Source organism: Dromaius novaehollandiae, chromosome 9 (assembly GCF_036370855.1).
Source record: "Dromaius novaehollandiae isolate bDroNov1 chromosome 9, bDroNov1.hap1, whole genome shotgun sequence".
In the NCBI taxonomy this organism is placed as follows: Eukaryota; Metazoa; Chordata; class Aves; order Casuariiformes; family Dromaiidae; genus Dromaius; species Dromaius novaehollandiae.
Window position 1 is genome coordinate 29301225 of NC_088106.1, and position 24340 is coordinate 29325564.

General features: G+C 44.3%; 1 protein-coding gene across 3 annotated transcripts in view; it reads left to right on the forward strand.

Annotated features, from left to right (window-relative positions):
• Positions 1-24340, forward strand: part of MAP3K13 (mitogen-activated protein kinase kinase kinase 13) — an 80499-nt gene that overhangs the window by 6965 nt on the left and 49194 nt on the right. For 2 of the 3 annotated variants that reach the window (XM_064517062.1, XM_064517063.1), the window contains exons 2-3: positions 2145-2263; positions 22114-22259. The gene's annotated coding sequence lies outside the window, so the exon portion shown is untranslated. Of the gene's footprint in view, positions 1-2144; positions 2264-18533; positions 18652-22113; positions 22260-24340 lie in introns of those variants that run through there. The other variant, XM_064517064.1, reaches the window with a different exon arrangement.

Here is a 24340-nt window from a genome sequence, read left to right on the forward strand (position 1 = left end):
TAGTACAGAACCTGCTCAACCAAGTGGCTAGTTTCCCCTCTTGTGCTCAGCGAGTGCAGTATTTTCTTCAGAGGTCACAATCCTTAATCCTCCTTAATTTCTCTTCTTTCCAGATGAGTCAAGTCATGCTTTTCCCACGTTGCTCCCTAAGATTTCATTTGAATCTATTTTTTTCTGAAACCTCACCTCTCCAGGGCAGAGGCACTGTGCCATGCTTGTGTGTTGAGAGCACTTCTTTCCATAATCAGAGGATTAGATCTTCCAGATGCTCTTTGAGGTCACTACTGAGAAACTGGGGCTATTGCCAGGGTAAGCTGTAGGTCCACTGGAGACTTTCATGAGCTTGATTGTGCCTTTGTGAAGAGAGTTATCCCCCCACCCTGGCCCGTTCAAATTATGCTGATAGTTTGAGTGAAGGATACTTCCAAGTCTGCTATTGCTCCACAGCAAAAACCTGGAAGTTTGTTCAGCTGCTCACCAAGCACTATCACTTTGCAGAGTCATCCAGGAATGAAACTGTGTTTTTGGGGCTCTGCTGAGATTACCATTTGTGTGGAGGACTCTGACATTCATAGAGAGCTGGGAACGGTTGGCTCCCAGCAGCACTGCACACGTACGCCGGGCATTTGAGCAGTTACTTGAAGACAAAGATTTTCCAGTAGTGGATGTTCTTTAGTCAAGACTGTCTGTATGAAATTCTTCCTACTCACCTTCTCTTTCTGTAGCCCTTTTAAACTGCAGCAACAAGTTGAGAAGAACTGACAGTATGGGATATATGCAAAACCTGTGTGCCTGCAAAGAGGTGTGGGACTTACCCTGCGGCTACTGCCAAAGGGGGGGAAATCTTGAGACTCTGCATCTCAAGCAGTCAAGCCTGAATACGAAAATGGATAGTATATACTGCACTGTAATTATTGGGAAGTAGCTGTCTTTTCCTAGACTTCCTGGCTACTGGGAGCCTTGAGGGTATGACCTGAATAAGCTAAAATAGATGGAGAGTTTCATTGCCTCGGATAGTTTTATGACTCTTTTGCAGATGCTTCCAAAAGGACACGCTGCGAAGTGTTACAGGGAAACAAGAACTGCAGGACAGCCGGTGTTGAAATTCTCTCTGCCTAACTAGCTGCTAGTCTGGATCCATTAGTATGTGCTTATTTAAGTTGCTTTTAACATCAGATTTTAATGAGTTGGAGGTTATCTCTGAAAATCCGGTGGCGCCAGTCGCAGAGTCTAGGTGTCTGGCTCTCAGATGTGGATTTCTCCCATTCAGTTGGCATGAGGCCTTTCCTGGAGCACTCAGCATTCACCAGATTATGGCATGTTTTAGTTCAGTTCATACTGATGTAGGCAAACGATGAGTTTCTTGCTTTGGGTGGAGCCCTAGGGTTAAGTCTTGAAGGGGGAGGAATCTTCTAAAAAGCTGGGTATAAGAAAACATGACCTTGGCTATTCTCATACCAATCCGTTTATATGCTTGATCTGATTCTTGCTAGTGATGTAATTATTTTGGCTGCAAAATGGACCTGTTAGCAAATTTGTTTCTGTGTGTTTCTATGGCTTTTGCTCATTGACAATCCAAATACTTTTGCTTTGCCTCTTCAGTCCTATCTTCCAAACCTATCCAAACTTCTCAACCCCTCCCAAAGCCCTGGTTGTGTTGCACGGTTGGGATGGTGCGCCCCTAATGAGGCTGAGGAAGCTGGTCTATTACCTTGGCAAAATTAAGCAGGGAAAGACAGTACTACTTTTGAGATAAACCTAAGTGTAGCAAATATATGTCGGTAGGTAAAATGCAGGAGATGTGATGAAAAGGGACTTTTGATAATACAGTGTAATTCTCAGTTTTGTCACCATCCAGGCTTCAGATAAGTCGCTGCTCCCCACACCCAACCTTTAGGATAAATTCTCAATATGCTACTGTAATGCAGATAATAAATATGTGAACTGTGAGGGTCCAAGAGGGAAAGAAAGAAGCTCTTGCTGCCTCTTTTGAACTCGGGCAACATGGTTATTCAGTAACTGTACCCATCAGGTTGGTTTCAGGTAACTTTTCAGTGTGCCATTTAAAAAGCAAGAAAATGTAATGTTTATGTAACATAGTATCTTTATTTGAGAGCTGTATTTTAAACTGAAGTTCTTTTTAGATGTCCAGAATACCAAGAGGAACAGCAAAGCGGTCTGACTGCAAAAACTGATGGACCATTACATCTTCCAAAAATGAGCCAATTGACGCTTTTCTTCTGGAAACTAAAATGTCTTGAAGGTGAGTAGGTTTTGTTTGTATGTGACTAATGAGCTTTTCAATGTCTTGGGCCTTGACCATAAGTCTTCCCAAAGATCGGTCTGCCCTCGTTTTGCCTTAGTGTGCATCTGCCTTTCTGGGATGGCACAGCCCATAGAAACACACCTATGAATCTAAGCATTTTGTCACTGGAGGAAATATCTAGCAAGTAGGTAGGTATGTTTTCCACCATATCAATTAATCATGTTTAATTTGGAAGTGTTTGAGAAAGCTTGAGTACTTAGGCAAACAGGTGATTTATTTGGAATTTTTTTCTTTTAGTATTTTTTTAAAGTTTGTAAGATAAACTTTTGTTTAGTTTGGTGAATATGTTTAATTAAGCAAGCCATTTTGAAGCTCTGTTCCAGCAGTATCTCAAGTGGTATTATCGCTGCTCAGAGAAGCTGAGGAAGAGTGCCTGCTGTCAAAGACGATAAATCAATTTCCCCAAAGTACAGAACATGCTTGAGTGAAATTTAATCAAAATCATGTTTTGCGGAGTTTGTTATCTTTTATGTTGTTTTTGTGCTTGGCCCCTTAGGGCTGTAGATGGTGACCGTACACTATTCTTTTATAAAATCCTTTAACTGTAATAACAGAAATCAAAATGGGAAATGCCATGTAAGTTCTGCTCCCAATATTGAAATAAAAATAAAGGATTTTTGACACAGTTAAGATTTAAAACATCTTATTTTAGACTTTACTGGTATTTTAATAAGTAACGTATAAAAGATTGCTATAAGCCTATGTAAGCCTAAGTTTGCCTGATTAGTAACATTAATTCTAATTTTAATTAGGCTACTTCCTCCTTTATAATACTCTTGGCTGGTAAATTTGCTTTTCCATTAGTTACTTTACTGATAATTTTTTAAATATAAACAGTATAGTGCCTATTAATTCAAAGCTAATAGTGGAGTGTAAACTGTGAAAAATGTGTCTAGGTGCTTACCCAGTGTCATTCTGTCTGCATGGAAGTTATTTCGGAGTCTCCAGTGATGGAGCCACAGGCCTCTGGTGTCCAAATACTTTTCAGTGTGAGAAGCAGGCCTGGTAGAGACTTTACCTCCACTGAATTCAGTTTTCCTGCGTTTTTGCAGACTTGAAGCTCCATATCTCATTATCCTTGCGAGTTTCTTAAGTCTTTATAGATATGGCAGTGCTGGTGAGCATCTCTCGTGAGTGGAATACTCGACGGAGATAGAGGAGGATGCAGTGTCGGGGGGGCGTTACCAGTCAAGAAAGAAAAGGCTCCTTGTCGCTGGCGAGAGGAATACTGTTTACGTCATCTGCATTATTTGGTCTCTGCTGTTATCTGTATGGGTCTGAATAAAGGGATGGAAGACTGAACCCCCAAACCAAAAAGCGTTGCTCAGTGCTAAAAAGCTTCTCTTGTATCAACTAGTTGCCTATATTTTGTAAGAGTCGTCTTCATGTTCAGCAAGCTGAATCATGGGATGTTTAGGGAACGTGTATGGGTAACTTCATTTTTATATTAGACCCTTGAGACTTGTGTATGAAAAATTGTCCTGGATGAAAGTGAGTTGCAGCATTGGGCCCGTGTTTAACTTTCACTAACTGTGTGCTGCAGTGGGCGTTCCCCCCAGCTGTGTGTGGGGAAAAGGTAATATTTAAATACTCAGAAGTACAAACCAAGGACAGTTGAGTATCTTTTTTGCCAGCTGTGACAACTGGATTGTGCATTTCTGTGTTATATATAGTTAGAGTTGGAGGACTCCTGAAAGACTTTAAGTAGGTAGTTGCTGTTAAAATTTCAAACTTTCTACTTGAAAATATGAACGGTATTCTAATGTTACAGAAAAGTTGTATGTGTTTTAAGGTCTATGTATAAGTTGAGTGTTTCCCCTATGTCATTCACTTTTTTTGCTGTACTGTGTTTACAGTCAAAGCGTTCAAAACACACTTGAAGTGAAACTTGTAGTGCCCTAGTTTCTTTCCACGTTATGCATTCTTTGTATGTAAAGACGTTGTGAATGCTTCCATATATACATAATGATTTTCAGTTATTTTGGCGGAAAGACACTTTTAAAAATCATTCTATGAATTGTGCACCAGTTACTATCTGTATATTAATCTCCAATATTGAAAAGTTCTTCCTGTGACATTGGAGTGATTACAAAAGTCGATAGTTACAGCAGGTGCTGTTTGTATCTGGATGTTTCAAAGGTAGAGATGCCATCTGTGAATCCTTTAGCCAGAAAAGCTGGGAACTAGGGAACCTCATTTGGAAATATTTATGCTGGTGTAGTCTGTCCTTTCCTATTGATATGGATCAATAGAAATAGCAGTTCTTCCTTTTACTCTCTCCTCTTTCTTCTGCCTTCTCATTTTTCCTGTGACAATTGCAAGTTTCACCTGTGGAGAAAGATTGTGCGACAGGGTAAGGACGGACTGAGTGTGAAAGAAGGATCTTTTTCTTGCTATAAGGCTTGTTTGTTCTCAGTGTTCAGGAAGAGCTGAGCTCCTACTACTTTGCCAAGTTCTGCTGTCACCTGATCAGGCGCTGGTCGGCGAGCCTGGATGGAGGGAGCCTCCTCTGTGTGAGTCATTGGGTAAATACCGGCTAGCGCTGGTGTTCCCGGTACTGTCTGCCTTGCTACTGGGCTCGTTGCTGCCTTGCTGCTGTTGGGGCAGCTGGCCCCTGCATGTAGGGTTTTGGGACTGGAGATCTGAGCTGTGCTCCTCGGGCAGCTGTTTAAGCCAAGGTGGCTGAGCGACCATATGCTGCTGTCTCGTTGAAGAGATTTGCAGCTCACGTAGAGGGACCTGGCACTTCAAATATTCCTGCTCGCTAGGAAGCTCTACTGGGGATGGACTAATATGTGTTATCTGCTGGCTCATGTAGGTACCCTGAGCCTGGCTTCCGGCACACACACGTTCAGGTATTGGATCAATGCTAGGTTGTTGCTGAGGCTGTGGATTTGTATCCATTTTTACTATGAGTGAGACTGTGGCAGACTTGTATCCTACGCGTAAGACCTTGGATAGGGAGAGTGGTCCCCGTTAGCTTCTCTCCTTTGCCCATCCGTCCCTGATAAGTCAACAACTTTGGCCTTACTAGACTTGAAAATGCCTCAGTGTTCCTGGAGTAGATTTCTCTTTTTCTCTCTCAGGAGAAGAATTTGTCACCAATTTAACCAGAATCTCTGGCTAAATATAGGCGCAGTTTGGACCTTGGGCAAAAATTCACAAACTGGAGACTGTCCAGAGAGAATCAGTTGTCATCATTGCCATCTCGGGGTAAGGGCACATTGTCAGTGCTGGACGACTATGAGATGATCTGGGGAGAGCTTTCCGTTAGAGACTGAAGTTGTGAAGGCAAACTCCATAAACTTCTAGATACTCCTTTGCTGTTACTGGTATTTTCTCCAGGGCATTGGTTATCCCCTTCTGCCAAGGGGATCTCTTCCTACTGTCTCCAGAGATGCTTAAAGAAGTCCAGCTAATTAAGGAGATACCCCCCCCACACTCCCAAGATTACCATTTTCAGGGTAAAGAACTGCCACATGTGATGCTGAGATCCGAAGGATTTCATGTTATAAACTGAAAGGGCAATAGCAGCAATTCAGCTGTGGTACAAGTAGTGGAAGCGGCCTAGGACATAACAGCAAATTTCCTGGAAAGTCAGTCAGACTCGTCCCCACGTTGAGTTCATAGCTTTTGTCAAAGTTACTGCAGTGAATTTTACAACTTGCTTGGTAGATATGTATACATAAACTTTTTTTTGGATATTTCATTTGCTTTGTTGGAAGTATTTGTTTTGCTTCGACCACTGAAATATTATCACTATGGATTAATAGGATTCATTTAATGTCAAAGGAAGCTGTCCCATCCGTATCAGTCTAAGGCGTGCCATCCTTACAAATGTTTTATGCAGCCACTTCACTTTCAGTGGCTTTCCGTGAGCAAGCCTTTGGGAATCCCTGATGTGGTACCTCACTGTGCTGGGAAGAGTCAGCAGCCCAGTTTAGTTAGAGAATGAGTGTCCGGACTAAAGGCTGCAGTGTGCCTTTCTTTTATTAAGATCTGCTGTTAAGAAAAACAGTTTTGGTAAGCAGAGCGTGTTAAGCTGTTATTTAGTTAAGTCAATAAACTGTAAAAACCTTGTGACACATGGGAGGGGAAAAAGGAGGTATTGCTTCAGGTACTTTTATTCTTTCCAACTTCTTGAGCATAACAATTTTATTCATATGGTATGTTTTTCCTAAATCTCAAATATTTTTACATTATGTGGATAAATTAAAAAAAAAGTTGGTTACATTGTAATCATGTGTAAGGGTTAGATACACGAGAATAAAAGAGGTAGAGCATTCAACTCGTGTATTTGCCAGCTAGCATTATTTAAGGGGCTGCATGATATCTTATCAAATAAGATGATATTGTTTCTCAAGCACGCTGCACTTGCCATCTTGAAATAGAAGTACATTTCTATTACACTTACGTGCTTGCTCAGCATGTCCAAGCAAAGGATAAGTTTAATATGACGGCTACCGCCCACCATAAACTGGTACTTTTTGTTTATTTAGCACCTGGCTTGGTCTCCGTTCTCCAGTGCCTGAGTGTTGCACTATTAGTTCTTTTGAAACAGCTATGTTTTGAAGGGTGCTCAACTCTCCCATTCAGATTTATGTTGCCACAATTTATTCTTCCTTGCAATCTAAACGCTGTCTGTGAGTTGATGTATCTTTTTAATATTAGCCGAAACGGAGCTCTGATTTAATCTTCTAATTTAAACAGCTTTGATGAAAGCAGCCAGGTTATGCTGAAGTCACATTTGATGCTAATAAATAGAGTCAAGTTTATCCACCTTCCCTTCTTTCTTAAGCTGCAGTGAAAGTGGAATAAGCTAAATCTTCTGGTTGTTCTTCATGACTTTTTGTCCAGCATAGGAAAAAATTAAGCTGTACTGACCTTTTTCTGACGTGTGCTGTCAGCGAAGATGAAGGCAGAGAAAGACCTATTCAAAATAAATGAAGTAGATACTGGTCTTTCTAAAATTGTTATTAATATGCTACTTTATCGCTCCAGTTAAAGTCACAGCCCGTGAAGGAAAAGGCAGGCAATCTCGGCTGCAATTCCAGCCACCACCACGTGTTACTTGGCTTTGAATTTTTGTTCTGGTCTTTGAGACACTCTGTCGCAGAGGTTTGGAGTAGCGGCTCCAAATGACTGCGGTACGTCTTGTGGCAGGGTTTGTGCTGCCCTTCCCCTACAGTATGCTTGGACCGCCAGTAAATCGGCTGAGCTGAATGTGAGCAGGGCTAGCTAGAATCGAGAGCGCTGGAGTCTCGGACGTACCCTTGTCAGCGATGTACGTCCATAGATCAAAAAAAGGTTTGCAGTAAACTAGAGGATTTTGAAATTTTTACACTGTGTATACTTTTGCAAGCGTTGCTGCATACTTGTTGGAGAGAGGATCGTAATTCTCCATGAAAATGGAGAGGAATGAGGTCTTCCATAAATACTGCTCGACATAATACTGCTGAGTGTTAGAGGAAGAAAAATTGCCTGCTGATCCAGTGGATGTGCTGGTGTTTTTTACTGTATAGTTGATAATGGCAAGGAAAATGGGGCAGAGCTTTAGCTGCAAGTGCTCTGTGTTTAAGCTGTGCTGACCTCGTCTTTATCGCAGTAAGGGCTGTGAGTTCGTTCTCCCTGGGTCGTGTTGTAGACGAGAAGCTGGATTTGAGAGCTTGTGGCGCCGGGTACTGTCCCGTTCGTTCGTGCCAGAGGTCTGCCTGCAGACTTTCGTCCTGCTGCTGGCAGGTGCCCGCAGTGCTCTCCTGTTCCTGTGCTGATGGGGGGAATCAGGGGACATGCGGATAAAACACATGGGTTGTGTGTTTGCATTGTCCGTTTTAGCTGTAACTCCCGAAGTAAAACCTGAGTGTTGGTTGTTTTCCTTGCAAAAACTAATTGCGAATGTGCTGCTACTTTGTAGCTTTTCTGCTGGGTTCGCAAGCCAGAGCTGTATGGTTTTAGATTGATTGTGTTTACTCCTCAGATGACAGTGAAGAAAGGGATGGCATAAGACTGCTTGACAAAATGTTGTAGCAGTAGCAAAGGATGTTTGTTCTCAGTCCATGTAATTCCAAGTCTAACACAACTCCAACCTACTTAGGCTTTGGTGCATTCTTGCTTCTCTACTGCATATTCCCTGGACTTGTGCTTGCTCCAGTGTCCAAAAAGCATGGTTATACTGATACTTTTACTTGCTCTACCATTTGTTGGTATCGGCCTTCAGTTAGCGCTCTTTATTTCCAGCATCAGGCTGGGCAAGGTGCAGACAACAAAATGAGCTGGTGCTTAATTCCTTGCTTGTGCAGGGGGAAGTGTTGCACCCTGAGAATCTGGACAGTGTAACTTAGCGGTGAACTGGAATCGCGGCTGTTTGTTCCACGTATAGACTCCAGGAAATTGAAGCCAGCCCTGGTTTAGCCTGCTGGAAGGGTTATACTTACAAAACTGAGCTAATGTGACTCAAAGAAAAGGCTTTTCTGGATGCACTTTTCTTTTAGAAAGTAATAATACATTTTTCTAGCATGGTCTTGCTTGCAGATAAGGTGATTGGCAGTTTATGGATAGTGCCATTGGAAAAACGCAAGTGATGTGCTTTCTCGCAGTATAGAAAAGAAAGCTGAAGCGTGTTGCTTCGGCACTAGAAATGACCAGCTCTGTAATGGAGTAAGGATGTATGCCATCGTGGGCTTTCATTTTGTTTTCACTCTGAAAAGAGCTCCTATCTTCGGCGGTACCCATTCTGCAGTTTGGAAACTGCTGCTGTTATAGACGAGCTGAACAAAATCCGTAGGCTCTGCTATGAAGAAGGGGATGGTATGGAATCACTGCATCCCTCTAAAAACCAGGACTGTGCGGGTGCAATGGTGCTGGGCACTGGATGATGCAAAGTTAAGGTCCAAGTCTGAAAAGAGCAGGGCTGTTTGTTGCGTCCTGGCCCACTTGCATCTCGGTGAGTCCTCTGCCAGCTAAACGTCCCGTGCGTTTTTGGTAGGATGTTCTAGCCTAGATTAAAACAAATGGGAGAGAGTGGCAGCGTATTCATGTTTTGAAAGTCAGGCCTTTTAGTTCCATGCCTAAACTAATAGATAATATTCTGCATTTTATAAGCCTGTAATATTTGCTAAGATTTCTATTCTAAGGTATTATAAATGCTTCAGCGTATTCCTTAAATAGCTGAAATAAATAGCTTGCCTAAGAAATAACTGCACTTTAGCATTGGATAGAAATTTAACTTATTAGGACCTCTTGGAAAGAATGTTGTTAAATACAGTTTGTATGTCATGAATAGCAGTGAACAGGTTTTTTTAACACTGAAGTATTTGTATGCAAAAAGAAAGTGTATATCTGTAGCAGTAAATGCAATTGCTATAGACACCTCCAGTAAAAATGGACAATTTTGTTAAAACATGAATTTAAGGGAGTATTAGGATGGTTGCCTGGGGCTTTGGTATGACTTTTCAGTGCTCTGGATGGTTAATACAGAATACCCTCACTGCTAGGGCAGAAGAGCCCAGAATAATTTTCCTTGTCCCAGTTAAGTCAAGAACTATTAGAGCAGCGGTAGTAAGGTTTCGACAAGAGCGGGGGAAAAAGGGCGAGGGAAGTGTCAGCTCTCACTCTTGCTGGCGAGAGGGAAAAGTACACAAACGTACCAGAAGTCAGGACTGGGGAAGTGTAAGTAGTAGTTACTGGTGGAAATAGAAAATAGACTGATGTTGCCAAAGCGTGCAAGTGGTTTAGGAATGAGTTTCAGTCTTTTCCTGGTGCTTAAAAAAAAAAAAAAGTTTGGAGTTGAAGTAGGAAATGAGCAAAGCAGCTTCTTGTTCTTCTCCTGCCCTGTCTTGGGCTCTCCGGCTGTGATGCTGCAGCAGAGGTAACGTTTGAGAGCAGCGTGCTCGAGGAGCAGGCGCTTAGGAGGTGGGCTTGTTTGTGTGCAAGGTAACCGCAGCCTCCTCGCTGCAACACCCTGCGGCGATTTCCTGGGAGCTTTTCAAAAACACAGTTTCTGGGCTCTTTTTGAAGTGAGAGTGATGCCCAGAAGGAATGAAACGGTGTATTATAGATCAGGTATTATTCGGAACAGTCCAGTATAAGGCTGTGTGAGGAGGTTGTGTGCTCTGCGACCACTCTGCTTCCTGGCTGTCAGCCTTCAAGTCCAAGAAGTTAACAGTCCACCGACTGCCTGTTAGAAGAAATGGGGCCCTTCGCTAAGGGAATGGATGTTCCCCTCTGCTTTGCAAGGAACTCAGCATCACGTTTCAGGATTTATCTGCAGGAATCGCTATTGATAGTGGTGTATCTTTAGTCTCCCGTCAGCAATCTGGTTGATATTTGAGGTTACGAATTTGAAAAATGAGTATTTCAAATCTGGCGTGGCTTCATGAGTAATCAGCGGGCATGCCCTCATGGCTAACGCTTGTCTCTTACCCCGACCGACTGTCGATGTGTCAGGATCCGCACAAAAAGGGGCCAGGAAGCAGGAGCCATCTTCAAAAGCCACCCTGCCTTGTTCCGTGAGCCAGTGATTCCCTTTGACAAATGGATTTTGAAGGTAGTAGTCCTGGGCAACTCATTTATCATCAGTGCTGTCCTACCTTAGCCCATACTAGGGATCTTCTCTGTGACACGCTTACCAAAACAAAAAGACTCACAGGTGCGTTCAGGCTTGCAGGAGAAATCACAACAAGGCCTAGGGAACGGGCTTCCACTGCCTGTGTTTCCTCATGCTGAGTTTATGGTACGTCTGGAGCCTGAGGAAGCTGCTCTCGCACCTGGGTGGGGATATAGTCTCATTCTCCTGCACTCCCTGGTCTACGTTTTTCAGCATCAGGATTAGTTTCTGTGGTTCTCAAAGTAAAACGCGTATGCTCCTGTGCAGCTGAGATTCATTACACGTACAACGTGTTGCCCTTTGAGCTATTCAGAGCAACGAGGCTGTTTCCGTGATGCCTCCCAGTGATGCACATGGGAAGGAAGAATTTGTATCTTCCCCTGTGTAAGCAACAGGCTGATCAAAGGCATACCCCGAGGGGGGAGCGAACGTGAGCGGTAGGTGTTCTTCTCTTCTCAGCTGGCTCCTCTAACGAGCTATAGAAAATTGTCCTTCACATCATCTCAAATGATTATATTCAAAAAAACCAACGTATAAAACTCATATCTGTATTGGGCATCTACCAGCTATAGTCCAAGCCTTATTCTGTGCTCTTATCTTGATTGCCTTTGTTACCTTGGGCACTTGGCAGGAGGGGAAAAAAGCCACATCTTTCTGATTGCTTCATGTTTCCGAGATGTTTTTTACGAGGGAGAACTTTTCCTCAGCTTCATTCAACCTCTGAGCTAGAATTTGGTCTGTCTGGGAACCATATGAGATCAAGGTGATTGCCTGGAGCAGGAGATTACATACTGAAGCTGAAATAGCAAAAATAATGATATCAAAGGTCTTCTGCTCTTGCTGTCCTCCTTTTCAGTCTTCAAGGTTACCGGGTTACAAATGCAGCTTGTCATCTTCCTGTGTAGTAGCTAGCAGTTCTTCGGCAGATGAAGAGGATGGTTTCTCAAGGATTGTTTCATATTTCTGTTCCAGACAGAAGTCTTCTGCAGGAGCCTTGGTATAGTCTTCAAAAGACATACACACTGAGCTGCCTTCTTTCTGGATGTTTTTACCACCTTCTTGGTCTTCCTAGCGTCTGTCAGCTCAGCTAGGGACAGTCAGGAAATCCGGCTGTTACCATTTCTGTATGAGTGCTGCTTGGGAGAAGATGGAGCCGAGTTTCAAAGAGTGGTCATGCTGAAGGCGCTCTGATTTGCATTTAGGCCTGTTAACTGGTTTATTTGTTTTTGGTGCTTTTTTTTCTGCAAGTATCCTTTGGTCTGGAATAAAATTGTTCTAGATGCATCTAAAACTTTGGTTTCAATCCATCCGGGTAATAAAGCATTCAGCTTTACCCAACAGATTGTGAAAGAGCAGGCTAGGGAAAAACAGCAAATTTAAAACAGGGCTTTGCTCAAATTCCCACTGCTTGTCCAGCATGCTAGTGTACGTCCAGACACAGGCTGTGCGTGTTCAAGTTTCAATTTGAACATAGTTGCAATCTTTAATCTTTGAAATACAATGTCAACTTGTAGAGCAAGTATGCTACTAAGTTTAAGGTCCATCTTAACCAGCAGGAATCAGTGTTTGCAAGCAAACTTTTGGCTCCTTGTTGACAAATTGGAAGCATCTTGTGTGCTTAGTGTGGAAACAAAGTTAAGAAGCAAGCACCAGTAATGTGGAAAGCACCCTTTATATCCTTGAGCATCCCTAGAATGGGAAAGAGACGAGAACCTCCCCCTCCTTTTAAAGTCAAATAAGAAATAATAATAATTAGTTTAGCATATACTGCAGGAATGTGTTAAACCAGCAGGAATTCAGTTCTGAGGGAGTCTCCGTAACAAAGGTTTTGCAGATAGCTGGTGAAAGGGTGCTGTCACACCACCAGGCTGGAAGCGGAGTAGCACCCTTTCCTGACGGATGTGCCTGGGGAATGTGCTGTGAATGCCTCCAAAATAGCTTTTGCTTTGTAAACAGGTGAAGTTGTTTTCTTCATCTAAACTTAAAGGTTAATATAATGAGTAAACTGGGACTTGCCTAACTATGGCACTGACTGCAGTCTACTAAGTGGGAAAGAGATGAAACTCATGTAGCAAGGAAAAAGGTAACTCAAGCCATTCTAGACAGTCTTAAGGTTAGCAATCGCTTTAAAGGACATCCCAGTTTGTAACTGTGCGTCTTGCTGTGTCACGAGCTGGCTGCTATGTCTCTTCCATCCAATACCTGGGTGGCAGTGACGTCCACTGTGAAGAGCGCTCTGTCATCGGAAATGGGCACCGTGTCTCGGCGGCCGCGTGTCCCTCGCCTGTGTTGAGTCTGGGCCGGGAGCTGTGCTCAGAAGAGCACCAATTCTGCCGCTCGCTGCTGTGAGGAGCAGCACTGCTTGTCGGTCAGCCTTGCAGTGAGGGTCCATGCAGACGCACTCAAAGGAAAGGGGATAATGATGCTTCTTAAGGGTATTTTAGTTGATGGAGTCCCCACAACCCGTTGTCCATTCCTCCTCTTCTGCACTGTAGTTAGACGAGGAGGCTAGAGTTGTGCAGAAACTTGGCCGTGTCGTTTGGGCTCTTTGTGCTTTGCATTAGGTGTTTGCGCAGCCCTGAGGGAGACAAAAGGCACGTGCCTCATCTAAGCTGCTGGAAGATCGTAGCTTTTGACGGATTATTCTTTGTTTTTGCACAGCCTCAGGGGAGAGGAAAACTGCTTGTCAGACCTGCTTCTTAAACTCATGAGCGTTTTCAAAGACATACTCCTGACCATGAGGATAGTGCAGAATATGAGACTACTACCCTGTGTGTCTTAAAATCTGTTCATACGTTGTAAAAGAGAAAGCTTGTACTCATTAATGAGCTACGTTTGTTGTGTGGAGGATTTCCAGAGGCTGGACAGATTTCCATAGGCTCAGTAGCATTTGTAGTTTTTTAATTTCCAGCTTGCCAACATGTTCAGCTTCATGAGGCGCTCAGACTGGGAGTTAGAAAAGCTAAACCAAAGGCTTTCCTGCTTTTATTTTGATATATGCTTGTCTATTCAGTACTTGGAGATAGCTGGCCTGGGCTAACAAGTAATTCTAATAAAATGAAGTTTTGCTGCTGGGGTGAAATCTGGGTCTAACTGAAGTCATTTGGAACTTGGCCATTGATTTCAATGAAGTCAGGATTTCTCTTTGGGGTTGGAGACCAGGGGGTTGACTAGATACGCTTGTGGAGGTGGCAGAAGAAAGTTGTATGAATTTAGGCAAGTGTACTCAGAAGCATGAAAATGAGAATTAAATTTGAGAGATGGCAAAGATATAAATAGGGAAGGAAAATGGGCTCTCCTCTGAAGGCGGAGGGGAAAGAAGCAGGTAATGGTAGCAGATGAAGAGCAGGAGAGAGAAGAAAAATGGAAGTGGAGATCTCCAAAAAGGTCATGGAATGCATTGGGATGAGGGGGGAGTGTTTGTTGATTTTTAAGAAAAGCTTGCATTTTAGAGAGTAAGAAAAACTTAATTGGCAACTTTTTCCCCTTACAAAGCCTGCTGTTTAGAGTGGGATTGGAGTAATCCAAGGAAATGGTAGGGAAGGGGCGATCCTTTTATTTGCGAGGGAAATGGCACAGGGCAAACAAGAGTCCCTCTATTATGGGAAGTGTTGCAAGAGTTGCAGGTGAGTCCCTTTTCTGTTCCCAGGGCTCTGTGGTTTCATTTTCTTTGTTTTTGCCACACATATCTTCGTTCTCTGGTTCTACAGTTTCACTGTTTTCTTAGCTGGCAGCAGGCTGCCCTTAAGAGATTTGCAGCACTTGCTGTTCTCTAAGGTGCGGCTCAATAACTGCTGTTCTCAGGTGATGTTATTCCCAGTATCAGTTTGGACTGTCAAAGTTGTGAAATTGCGGCAACTTCTTTAGAAGTATTTTGCTAGTGCTTGTGCTGCTGTGTTGTGTAGTAGCAAAGGGAAGAGAGGCAAGTAGGTTTTTGCTGGTTTGTGCATACTGTGTCTGTAGTGCTGGGTATAAGGAGTCTCACTGCTCCTCCTCTTTTATTTTTATACTTATGTTTTCATTTTGTGTCATCTAGAAATCAAGGCAGCAGTGTGCAGTTCAGCAATGCAAGAACTACGCTTGCTATGAATCTCCTGTTTTGCACAAATTAAACATTTATGGGGCCAGAGGCTCCTTGCCGCTCTATCTTGAGTCTTTCTGCCTCCTACAGCGTGATGTTTTGTCTTTGCACTTTGACACAGCTCCTGCAAAGAATGGAGTGAAATTATCCTCCGTTGGCTCCTCTCCCCTCCAGCCCATCTGTTCTTTGTGCGTCCAGTTTTTTTTCCCCTTAACCACAGCTTATGGGGAGAAGCTGTCATGGTAACTCCCTGTGAGTTGGAAGATTTCACCCCAGCCCGATGGGCATGGGTCTGACCTCCGTTATCTGTTCCTTTCCCTACTTTCAGCAGTCTATAACAAGGCGCTGCAACTGGGTAGGAGCTCCTTACTCCTCGAATGAGGTAGCCTGCAGCATTCTGGGTTAGTACTCCTGGCACTGTAAGCTGTGCCCACTGGCTTGGTTCTGTAGGGAGCATTTAGGTACCTTTGAAGGCTCGTGGCTGGTCTGCCGGCTGCTCTATGGTCTGCAGCTTGGAGTGAGACCTGGCAATGGTTCTGTCTCTCGGGCACACTGCTAACTTCTGCAGAAGAGCGAGTTGTCCCCCAGCCTAGTCAGGGACTTTTACAGGAACTGAGGGATGTTGCAAATGCTCAATCTTCCACGCAAAAGCATGGTCTACTTCTTTGATTTACCTTTTTTTTTTTTAGCTCAAAACAGTGCTGCATGGATGCTTAAAAACCCACGCTCCTAAAATAGATTGAGTAGAACAAATGCTTCACTGATGATTGTCCTTCAGGAGAGAAGGTAACAATGAACAGATGGCAGGTATTAGTCATGTCACTTAATATATCTGAAGAACTCGGATACTATGGGTACAAAGGTGCTGGAGGAACTTAGAAGAGATGAGTCCTCCTGAAGAACCAGGCTGGATGTTAGAGTTGCACAGCATGAAGGGACCTGAGAAAATGAGAGGACTTGTAGCCCACTGAGCCGAATGAAGATGAGTATGCTCACAGAGGTTCAGCAAAGCCCTGAGCAGATCCCGAGCCTGCTTCTATCTGCTCAGTTTACAAAGCCATCTTTCACTTCTACATTTGACATGTCCCTCAGAGCAGAGCACTGCTGCTTGGAGCTCCCATGCTTGTAGCACAGCTGCCAGGGCAGAAGGGCTAGTACAAAGGTCCAGTACCCCAGAAATAAGTGAATTTTTCCAATTTCAGTATCAATTTGAGCTATTCTAGCTTTTCCTGTAGTGAATGCCATACAGCAGCTGCTTGATGTTTTGACATCGTAGCTCAGCTGCCAGTGGGCACCTTGCAGTCTGATTCAGCTGGCTCAGCGTCCCCTCAGTTCCCGAGGTCACCTGCATCTACGCATTGGCTTTGGACCAGTTGGCAGCAAGCTCCCAGCAAAGCCTCGGAGATGGTTCTGCCTGCCGATTTGCTGGGAACACATCTTGTAAATGAAGTATGAAATATGTACAGCCGTTTGTACATTAGCGGCTTCCAGCAAACTTGATGCTGCAAAACAAGGAGGCTGCTGAAGCTCCTGCGGAGGCATAGCAGGAGAATTGCATCGTTTGCAGTTGCTTGCTCTGTGTTGTTTGTATTATAATTTGCTTTCAAACCAGCCTGTTCGAAGGCAGCGCGGCTGCGGGCTCGCTAGCAGGTAGGAAGGCAAAGTGCCCACGTGGACTCATTCATCTCCCTTGTGCGGAGAAGGGGTCGTCAGAAATCACAGCCCCGGTCTGATCCTGATTTGAAACATCTTCAGAGGTTGAATATGCCGTCTCCTCCTGCTTTTCTGTTGTTTCACTCTTTTGGTGCTCGTTTATGAAGGGAGCTACTCTCTCGGAGATATTTCTGTCATTTTTTTGTACCTGTGCTCTGATCCCTGCATAAGCCAGCACCGCGTGGGCCCCTCAGTTACAAGCACCGATCTGGTGGCACCTTACCTCTCCGGGTTTCAGCTTTCTCCAAGCGTGCAGTGGAGCCTGCTGATGCATCAGGGGTTAAACTAGGCTTTGTTTATTAATGTTGATACTTAAATTGAGCCCGAACGCTTTGAGAATGTGACAGCGGACAGGGCAGCAGGCAGTAAACACCATTAAATGACAGTACTGCTCAATATTTGCTGTTAATTGAGAGAGGCGGCAGCTGCTGGGGTGCAGAGCTTCAGCCAGGATGAATTAGTGATGAGTCTGTAACTCAGGGAGTCTTTTTGTTTCCCCTGTTTTAAAGTCGCATCAGCCTTTCGCAGTTCAGGAGTTTGTTTGGGGTAGAAATCAAAGATCCCCCCCACAAAAGAAAAAAAACAAAAGCAAAAGCTGGTTAAATCTGAGAAATGATACTGCCTGTCTAAGGTCGAGGGAATAGTTTGGCTAAGATTTTATAATGTAGTCTAATGTAAATTAGTGAACCCATTTTAATCAAAATATGTGGTTGATGGAGTTTAACCAAAGTTTCCTTTCAGAAGCGGAGAGTGAGGAAGTGCAGAATCTTTAGTGTATACTGTAGATGGAAATAGCTAAAAGCAAAACTAACAGAAAAACATTTTTAAACCAAGTTTATGGCACCGTTGTTTTCATAAAAATGGAATTCTGAGTTTTTAATAACTTAAAAAAGCAATTTGCTCTTATAGAAGACCAAGTCGCACCTCTTGTAGGGAATGCAAAAGTTAACTAGGCGATTCTGTCGTAAGGTGTTTGAAGGGATTAATGAATATCCCTGGGTTTGAGGTACAGCTCATGCTTGTCCCGCGATCGCTTTTGAGCTGGAAGCTCGTCTCGAAGGAAGCCCCTCCACGGCAAGAGGCCTTGGCGCGCTGCTGCTCATTCCCTCTTGCTCGTTTGGGGCCAGACTTTCCCAACGAGATGGCAGTCACGGCCGCCGGGACCGTTTGCCGCGGGAGCCCCGTCTGAATCGTTTTAAATCACGGCATTTGTTGCACCATACTGCATTTAGTGCATTAGCTGATATGTTGGAACCACCCTAAAATCTGCACAAAGCTGGGTGAAGTCAGTAGAAAAAGCTCCAGGAATTTAGGTGGAAACCATGGCAGGCCTTAAATCGAAGGGTTTCGCTCTGGTTTTGGTTTGTAGCAAGCTGTCATGGAGCCCTGGGGCCAAAGTGATGAATTTGGCAACGGTAATAAAATTACCTTGTACTTAGGGATCTGCCCTAAGGAGTTTGGGTTAGTCTTTCCCCCTCGTGCGCAGCAGAGGGTGGGAACGGAGCAAGCTCCGGGGAAGGAAGGGGTTTCTGCTGCTTAAAGTGGCTCCTGAAGCCTTTCCAGCTATGGCTTCTTTTTACTGGGGTTTTGGTTTACCTTTGTGGCGGTGTTTGAGCACGAGGCTTGTCCCGGCCGGGCCCAGCCTAGCAGGAGGGCGAATACCACTTGGAAAATTTCCCTGCGCTTCCTCCGTGCTTTTGCTATGCAAATATGTTGAGTTCAACCTTTGAAAACTTGCTGATAAGCTGTTATCAGCCCACAGCTAAACTAACAAACCCTCCCGCCTTGCTGAGGTGGGATAGGAGGCTTCGCGGCCTGGGTAGCATACAGGAACGCTGCATTAATCCGGGCAGAGCCGCCGGCCTGGGGACAAAGTTTCCTCTCCGAAGAAATCGGCTGCAGCTGCCGGTTTGTGCACTCTTCCCCGTAAGTATTTATTCTGCACGAAATGTTTTGAGCTGGGGAGGTCACAGGAGCGCAGAGCCGTGTTGCAGCGTTGAGCAGCATCCCTCCGATCGGATCCGAAGCTGGACGCCGGAAACGCAACCCGAGCTGGGCCACCAACAACGCGAACGGCCCCATTGATTCCAGCACAGCCGGGCTTTCACCGCAGGCAGGGGATTTCACAGCAAATAATGTGCTGTTTGTTCAGTTCTTTAAACAAAATGCATCTGCGGGCGATAGCGTTTGAATCCAGGCGCTCCGGATTCTGCTGGTGGTGTGTTAGGAGGAGAAACACTAGACTGAAGGGGTTCCTTGGGTCCGTGATAGCTAAATTAACAAGAAAAAAGGAAAAAGAAAAAGAAAAGGAGGGGAAAAATCCTGTCGGCAGTAGTTTTGTGACTCTGTTACCACTGTGTACGATTTTTTTGTGTTACACACTTTTGTTTTTGTATTCGTTCTATTCACACTAACAGTTTTTATCCAGGGGTTAAGTGGATTTATGCATTTTTAAGTGTTTAAATCCATGAGGCAGAGTGCTTATATATGCGTAAACTCTTTCAGGTTGAACCTGGGAGGCAAAACATGAAAAGCTGGTAGAAGGCTGTAAAAGACCGCGGTAAATGGAAGTGTCTGAACTGATCTGCTGGTGAAATGCTCAGGCCCCAGAAGGCTCTTCTCGTCCAGGGTACTGGCAGTTCCTGTCTTGCTTACCGGCTAGGAAAAGGTGTTTTCAACGCTGTCCTAGAAGGCTGTATTTTTCACGTTAAATTCAATAATTTATTTCGGTGGCATGCTGCCAGCTTCAGGCATCTACAGTCTGATGGTTTCTGAGAGCGTCTCTTCCATTTAGCATGCAGTTTGCTATGCCTGTGAGTTATTTGTATATAAAACTACGGTGAGATCAGCAACGATCTCTCCCTTTTCATGTTTTGTTTGATTCTCTCAAGTCTGTATTGTTTCTTCTGTAGGGTCTTATGGAGTACTTTATTTTTTGGTCAAAGAAAATAAACCTTGGGGGTGTGTGTGTGTATACATATATATCTATAATATATGTATTTATACGCACACCCTTCCTGTCTTAAAACAGACATAAAAATCATAATCACTGGTTTTCTGGATTTTTTTGTTTGTTTGTTTGACTTAACACCAGAACCTCCAAAGAAGTTGCTTGTAAACAGTGGCAAGCATTTACGTTTTTGAGCCTAACGTGAGTCTGAGCTCTGAAATCGTCCGCTCAGCCTGCTGAGAGGTGCTGCTCGCCGTGTCGCTTCAGCCAGGTGTTGCGGTTTTCCGTTTCGGCAATGCTTAGAGCAGCCTCCCGCAGCCCGGACTTTAGCTGCTTAATAAACATCGTTCGCGGCCACTGCGGTATGCACGCAACGTGTTAATTAGGAGAATAAGTTATATGCTTGCATATTGCCTGTTTCTAGGGTTTTTTTGCGATGCCGGGTCTCGCTGGTTTTGTTTGTGCTGTGCAAAGCTCACGCTCACAGCCAGCGCTTTGGGCCGGAGGTGGTGTACGGCAGAGCTTCGCTGGCCGGGCTCTGATTCGGGGATTTGATTTTCCTCCGCAAAGTGGGGGACGTCCCCCGTTGCCGTTGGCTCAAGTGAAGCAGCGTGAGAGCGCAGCCGCGGCGAGAGGCTGCAGGCCGCCGGCAGAGTCGTCTGCTGCCGCCGACGACGGAGGGGCGGAAGCGCTTGAGCAGCTCCGCCGCGTCTGTGCGTCCTTTTTGCCAATGTTGCTGTAGAGCCTCCAGGACTACGCCGGCCCTGGAAATTATTCTGTGACCAAGTGATTAACACAGGGCTGCAGATTGCAGACTGGGACTTTCTCGTGCAAGAGCGTTGCTGCATCGTCGCCCTCCCTTTGGCACAACAAGCACGGCCCCCGAGTAGAGCCTGAGCTCGCCTTCGCAGGCCGCCTTCCCGGCACGTGGGATTGCCTTTCCCGTCGTGCCCGCCGCTTCACGGCAAATTTGGGCAGACGAGGAAAGAACTGACTTACAGGGCTTTTGGGGGGGTTTTTTTGGTGTCGTCATGTAAAGCTGCTGTTTCAGAATATGTGACTGCCTGTAACTAACAGTGCTAGGAGATTAACGTTCAGCTGGCGGAGAAGGCTGCGAAGAGCGTGTGTGTTGAGTGCTTGTTGCTTTTGGGGGGAACCGTGAAAACCAACAATCCCTGCTGCTATTTGGATGCATTTTTATTCATTGCTGTCTCCTAAAACTGCTGGTGGCACCTTCTTGTCTTGCTGGGGCTTGTTGTTACAGATCTCCAGTTATCACGTTTCCTACAGAACTTTTGAAATAATACTGGAAGTTAATCTTGGGTTAAATCCAAACATGAAGTTTGACATGGGAGGGGAATACGTGATACTTACTCCTACTTCTGCAAAAGATTAGGAACATGCCGAACTTGTCAGACTTTGGGAGCGGTCCTGGGATCGGCCGAGTTGTGCGTGGTGCATAAGATGAAGCAGATGGTGCCTGTGTTTTTGCAAGGCGATAGCCACCTACCTTTTGTTTCCTAAAGCCTCTTACTTCTGGGAAGGCAGTTGTTTTGGAATTGCTGAGTCCCTTTTTCAGTGCTATAGTAGTTGTGTTGTCTGTGATGATCCATGGATATAAGGAAAACAATGTTTGCAGATGGAGCTATTGGAGCTATTACCTCTTTAAGACCAGCTTGTTCAGCCTTTGCATTGCAGGGGAGCATCAGTCTTTTGTGCCCTTTCAAGGTGTTATGAAAATGTTCTGTTTAGTTTTGTAAATAATTGGGAGTCTGTGGTGCGGGGTGGGAAGAAGATGCAGGGGGCTCAGGACTGGAAGGCTCCAGTAACCTCCGTCACCTCTGTGCTTGTATGCGATAGCAAGAGGATTAATGGTATTGTGAGTTTTGTGTGTGCTGGAGGACTGTAACGCCTTCTATACTTTTCCTAATACTTGCTTGAAATAAAAAGAAATAGGGTGAAGTGTAGGAATAAAACTAAGTGGAAAAGTTCATTTATAGATTATCTTGAAATACGTTATTTCTAAAAATCTAATCCAGGATGTTATATTTTTAAATATGGAAAGCTATAAGCTCTTTTTCTGGAGCTGCTTGCTTACTTTTGATTAAAAAATAGAATATCAGTAAAAGGATTGTAGAGTATATATGCCTGTGCTAAGAAAGGATGTGCTAAATGAGCCAAGAGGTCTTTTTCTACTCCCAGCTTCCATATTTCTTTTCAAAAGTGCATGTTTTCCGTTGCATTTAAATGTACATGTAATGTCGGGATGTGCTGATGGGATGCACTGACAATTATTTGTCTGTATGGTTCACATCTGAAGTGGTCCTTCTGACATTAGATTTTCTTGCTGTTATGTTTCAGATGGATCTCAGGGACGTTTATTCAAATATATTTTTGTTTGATAGGATTCTGAGTTTTCTCATTACTGTTCTTTCTAGAGAGAAGTCGTCAGTGCTGGACCGTCTTAAACCTTATTCGTGGTGCAGCTTCAGAGAGCAGCTTGGTTTATCTCACCTGAAGAGGAGGCATATGTGCAGTAAGCCAAGAGGACATGGGCTTTCAGTGCATCTGGAAAAATGATCAGGTATCAGCAATTGTTTGTCTTTTAACTGTAGTAACTAGTTAGACACTTGAGGAGATGTGAAACCATAAAGCCTTCACTCCTGCAATTGTCCTTAAATTTTGGATATGCTTTCCCTTTAAAAGGTAGGGATGAGGTAAGTTTACGTGTTGATTTATATCATGTTCGTAGCTGTTGGACGGCTAAACTTGCTCACTTGCAGTAGCCCAGTTTTAGGACACCTAATGGGTCCAGCTCAGATGCAGTTCCTGAGTGAGGAGATAGGGGCAAGTGCTAAAGGGATGTTTGCTTAGGGTATGAGTTGAGTTTAATCTGATAGTGTTAAGATTTTTCAAATATTAACTTGAAGTCCGAAAGCAATTGAATTTATTGATTCAGATTTATTGATGTTATGAGGGGACAACTTCGATGTATTAATTTTCCACTACTATAAATACTCTTTTTTTGTACTTAACTCTGGTAATGGGCTGCTTTTTGGAGAATACAGAATTTGTCACAGGACTCCAGGCTATTTTACACTGAGTAGAGATACGAGTGAAGCTCCAGCCAATGCAGAGAATAGTAGTTCATTTTGAAATCTGAGTATGTTATAGGGTAAATAACATTAGAGCGATATGTCTTTAGCTCTATGTTTTTTCTCAAGCAACTGCTCATCTTTTATAAAATCCTAAATAATGTCAAACTTTTTTGCTGGCGATAACTCCCCTGCCATGGGATTTGGATTTGCTGGCTCACTTGTTGCTGATTCTGGGTCTGCTGCTTGGTGCCGCAGGTAGCTCAGGGCTGCTGCATCTCTGGTGTCCTGCCTCCGGTGTGTCCGTTTGGCAAACGCCCGGTGCGACCGGGAGCTCTCTTTAGCGAGCCTGTGGCCCGTTTTGGGACAATGAGGGGGTCTCATTTAAAAAGTAGCTTGGCACTTCTGCAGCAGGCAGCATTTGTGTATTTTGTGCTTTGTTCACAGCTGTGCTGTCTTTGAGGGGCCAGAGCCTGGATGGTGGAGGAGGTGGCTGCTGTCTCGGGAGACAGCCGGGCTCTGCTCAGGGAGAGCCCGAGCGTGGCGGGAGGAAGGAGCGAGAGCCGCAGCAGGCAGCGAGGCGCTTGCAGCTCGCGCGGGGAGGCTAAGACAATACCGACAGTCCTCAGAGGGGGTGAGAAAACTGCCTAGGGACCAGACGGCACCGCAGAGCTTCCTGCAATTCAGACACTATTCAGGCACTAAGTAGAAGCCTTGGAAGCAAGGCACAGTGAGCAGGGGCGGTTGCATGTAAACTCTTCCCATTTCTGGTCTGACTGACTTGGTCTCTTTAAGTTTCCTCTATTTAAAGTGCCCTAGTTCTAGGAAAATCTGTGTTTTCTGAGTTAGAAAGCCTTCCGGGTGTCTTCAGGGAGCTCGCTGTAAGGCAAAGGTCTTGCATATGGCTCACGAGGAGTCCTGTCTCAGGCGTGCCGATCCTGTTGACTGATTACAATTTCATTTTCTGAGGAGTGACTAACCATGCAAGAACACCTTTGGACACAGTAACGAGATCACTTAGGACACAGTGTTGGAAGCTTTAAGATGACAACAGTGAGAGCTTTAAATTTCGTATGTTATTGTTACTTTGCGCTTTGAAATTCAGCCTGCCTGTCTTCCTGTTAAAAACGGTGCGTTTCTGGCACAAGTTAAGCTCGATGCTGCAGATCCCGGGATAATTCTTTCTTCTGTATTGTGTGAGGGGTTAGGCTAAATGGTCGGATAGTTCCTTTAGTCTTCAAGCTTATTTTTCTTGCTCTCTGTCTGCAAAGAGAATCTTTATGATCTGCTTTCACTTCTGAAGCTTGAAATAAATGGCAGGGGGTTTCTTTCTTTGTGCCTCCTGTTCTCTAATCTCCTAACGCGTATGCGTGAGCTTGTGACATTTTCTGTAATGTATATAGCCTTCGATGGTAGCATGTTAGTTAATGTATTTTGGGTACTGCTATTCCTAAGGATAGGTCATGCATTGAATGTGTCACATATGCAGTTTTTTAGCTTAACCATACCTGTTTTCTGTTTCAAACAGTAAAATGGTAAAACTTGTACATCACCAAACAATGCTTTGTTG